This window comes from Pelodiscus sinensis, unplaced genomic scaffold (assembly GCF_049634645.1).
Source record: "Pelodiscus sinensis isolate JC-2024 unplaced genomic scaffold, ASM4963464v1 ctg135, whole genome shotgun sequence".
Lineage (NCBI taxonomy): Eukaryota > Metazoa > Chordata > Testudines > Trionychidae > Pelodiscus > Pelodiscus sinensis.
Genome location: NW_027465998.1, coordinates 1 through 3,399, shown reverse-complemented (window position 1 = coordinate 3,399; position 3,399 = coordinate 1). Strand labels below are relative to the sequence as shown.

At 77.1% G+C, this 3,399-nt stretch overlaps 1 long non-coding RNA gene across 1 annotated transcript; it reads left to right on the top strand.

Annotated features, from left to right (window-relative positions):
- Positions 1-694: 694 nt before the first annotated feature.
- Positions 695-3,313, top strand: LOC142825846 (uncharacterized). The gene is made up of 3 exons (XR_012900190.1): positions 695-1,427; positions 2,539-2,643; positions 3,264-3,313. It is a non-coding gene; the product is annotated as an uncharacterized LOC142825846 (long non-coding RNA).
- Positions 3,314-3,399: the final 86 nt, after the last annotated feature.

Below are 3,399 nucleotides of genomic sequence, written 5' to 3'. Positions count from 1 at the left end.
CCTGGACCCCGCCCCCTGTCTCTGGCTCCTCCCCTGGACCCCTCCCCTGGACCCCGCCCCCTGTCTCTGGCTCCTCCCCTGGACCCTGCCCCTGGCCTGCCCCCTCCCACCTGGCCCTTCCCCTGGCCCGCCCCCCACGTCTGGCCCCTCCCCTGGCCCCCCCCGGCCCGCCACCTGCACCTGACCCCTCCCCTGGCCTGTCCCATGCACCTGGCCCCTTCCCCTGGCCTGCCCCCCTGTTCCTGGCCCCTCCCCTGGCCCCCCCCGGCCCGCCACCTGCACCTGACCCCTCCCCTGGCCTGTCCCATGCACCTGGCCCCTTCCCCTGGCCCGACCCCCGCCCCTGGTCCGCCCCCTGTCTCTGGCACCTCCCCTGGCCCGCCCCCCTCCCCTGGACCCCGCCCCGGCCCGCCCCCCCACCTGGCCCTTCCCCTGCCCCCTCCCCTGGCTCTCGCCCCTGGCCCGCCCGCCGCGCCTGGCCCTCTGCCTCCCCTGGCCCGCTCTCCGCATCGCCTCTGGCCCACCCCCTGCCTCCCTGGCCTGTCCCCCCGCCTGGCCTGGCCCACTTCTCAGCTGTGCCCTGCCTCCCTGGCCCACTCCCTGAGCCTGCCCTGGCCCCTGTGCCAGGCCTGTCCGAGCCCCCCAGCCCCGCAGTGGGGCAGGGCCCATGACCCATGGCTCCGTGTTGCAGGGAGCCCGGCCCGAGACCTGCCTTGGAGGAGCCCCCGAGAATCCCCTTCGCTGGACTCCGCCCTGAGAATCAGTCCTGCCCCCCCCGCGAAGCTGCCTGAGAATGCCCCTCGGGACCCGGCTCCCCCGCCCCACCGTTAATTTATTACCCCCACGCCGGGTCTGCACTTTCTGACACAGCCTGAGAACTGCCCCACCCCCGCCCGCCGGGGCCCCCGCACCTCCGGCCGCTGAATAAAGCCACTGGCGCCACCTGCGTCCGCCCGTCTGTCCAGGGCTGCCGCGTGCGGAATGAATTTTGTTATGTGCGCTGACACGGGGCGTGCGCACAGCGCTTCCTTCTGCGCTAGGCCGGGGCACTCGGGGGGCTGGGGGAGTGGGGGTGGGGCTGCGGGGTTTGGGGGGACAGGTGCCCCAGCCTCGCGGCAGCAGCTCCAGCCCAGGTGGATGCGTCGGGTCAGTGCTGGGCCGCCCAGAGCCGCCAGCCCCCGTGTGCCCTGGCTGCCTCTGCCCCATAGCAGCCGGCGTGTAGTCCGGGGAGTGGGGACCAGGGCCCCCGCAGCCTGGCTCTGCCCTGGGGCCGGCAGCATGTGCCCCCCGGCTGGGAGCGCAGCCGGGCCCTGCCCCTGGCGGAAGAGCAGGCGGCCGTGGGCAGGGGGAGGGGACGCAGGGACAGGAAGCCCCAGTGTCGGTGACGCCGTCACAGCCACCGCAGTCGCAGCCAGACCCGCCTGCAGGTGAGCCAGCAGCCCTGCCTCAGCCAGCCTGCCCCACGGCACGGGGGCCCTGCCCCAGCCAGCCTGCCCCACGGCACGGGGGCCCTGCCCCAGCCAGCCTGCCCCACGGCACGGGAGCCCCACGGCACGGGGGCCCCACGGAACGGGGGCCCCTGCCCCAGCCAGCCTGCCCCATGGCACGGGGGCCCTGCCCCAGCCAGCCTGCCCCACGGCACGGGGGCCCCACGGAACGGGGGCCCCTGCCCCAGCCAGCCTGCCCCACGGCACGGGAGCCCCACGGCACGGGGGCCCCTGCCCCAGCCAGCCTGCCCATGGCACGGGGGCCCCACGGCACAGGGGCCCTGCCCCAGCCAGCCTGCCCCACGGCACGGGGGCCCCACGGCACAGGGGCCCTGCCCCAGCCAGCCTGCCCCACGGCACGGGGGCCCCACGGCACAGGGGCCCTGCCCCAGCCAGCCTGCCCCACGGCACGGGGGCCCCACGGCACAGGGGCCCTGCCCCAGCCAGCCTGCCCCACGGCACGGGGGCCCCACGGCACAGGGGCCCTGCCCCAGCCAGCCTGCCCCACGGCACGGGGGCCCTGCCGCAGCCAGCCTGCCCCATGGCGTGGGGGGTTGTCACCCACAGCTGAGGTGACACGGGGCGGGGGTGGCGGGGGCTGGCCCGGGCGCGGCGGGCGGGGGTGGGGGTGGCGGGGGCTGGCCCGGGCGCGGGCGCCCGGGGGGCGGGGGCGGGGGTGGCAGGGCCTGGCCCGGGCGCGGCGGGCGGGGGCGGGGGTGGCGGGGGCTGGCCCGGGCGCGGCGGGCGGGGGGCGGGGGCGGGGGTGGCGGGGGCTGGCCCGGGTGCGGCGCCCGGGGAGTGGGGGCAGGGGCGGGGGTGGGGGTGGCGGGGGCCTGGTCCGGCCGCGGCGCCCGGGAGTGGGGGCAGGGGCGGGGGTGGCGGGGGCTGGCCCGGGCGCGCGCCTGGGGGGCGGGGGTGGGGGTGGCGGGGGCCTGGCCCGGGCGCGGCGCCCGGGGAGTGGGGGCAGGGGCGGGGGTGGCGGGGCCTGGCCGCGGTGTCCTCTGGGGGGGCCTCTGCTGCTCTGACCTGGCTGGGCCCCGTCTCCCCACAGAGCTGCCCATGGCGGGGCCTGAGGACGCGGCTGGCCCCTGGCTGGGGGGCTGCCTGCTGCTCCCCCTGGGGGGCTGCCTGCTGCTCTGCGGGCTCTGCCAGAGAAGTGAGTGGGGCTGGGGGGGAGATGGGGGGACAGAAGGCTCCGTGGGTCCCAGGGCGGCGCCGGAGCCAGGCAGGTGCCCCATTTCTTGGGGGGGTTCACCCCCTTCCTTGGGCTAGAGCCTGCGCACCCCTGACCCCCGGCCTGGGAACAGTCCCTGGCCCGGGCGCTGGGCCCCCACACACGTCAGGGGACTCAGCTCCCCGGGACCCAGCACAGGGCCCAGGGCAGCCCGGATTGGGGGGAGGGGCCCAGAGCCGGGCCTGCCCTTCCCTGCCCCCCAAGGCAGTGAGACCGACCCACGCTCAGCAGGCAGCCCTGCTCCTCCTCCTTTGTGCTGCTTCCAGGGCCCCAGGGACGGCCTGGTCGCCCTCGTCCCAGCTCGGGGCAGCAGCCGGGGTGCCCCTGGGGGAGGCCGACATGCTGAAGTTCCCGTCCCCACTTAGGGACTGGTGCAGGGCCCAGGGAAACTGAGGCACGCACACGGGGTTACTACAGGGCAGTCGATCCCATGCAACAGAGCAGAGCGGATCCAATCCCCACGCCAGCACAGAGGGGCTCGGGGGGGGGGGGGGGGGCTGGGCTGTTGGTTAATGAGGTGACTCTCCCCTCCCTCCTCCCAGAGCTGCCTGTCTCCCCCACAGCAGGCCCACAACCCAGGTAAGTGCCCCCCCGCTGCTCTACCCCACCCCGCCCCATCTCGCCAGGCTCCCTGCCCCCGTGCTCCCTGCCCCTCTCCCCTTGTGTATTGCAGGGACT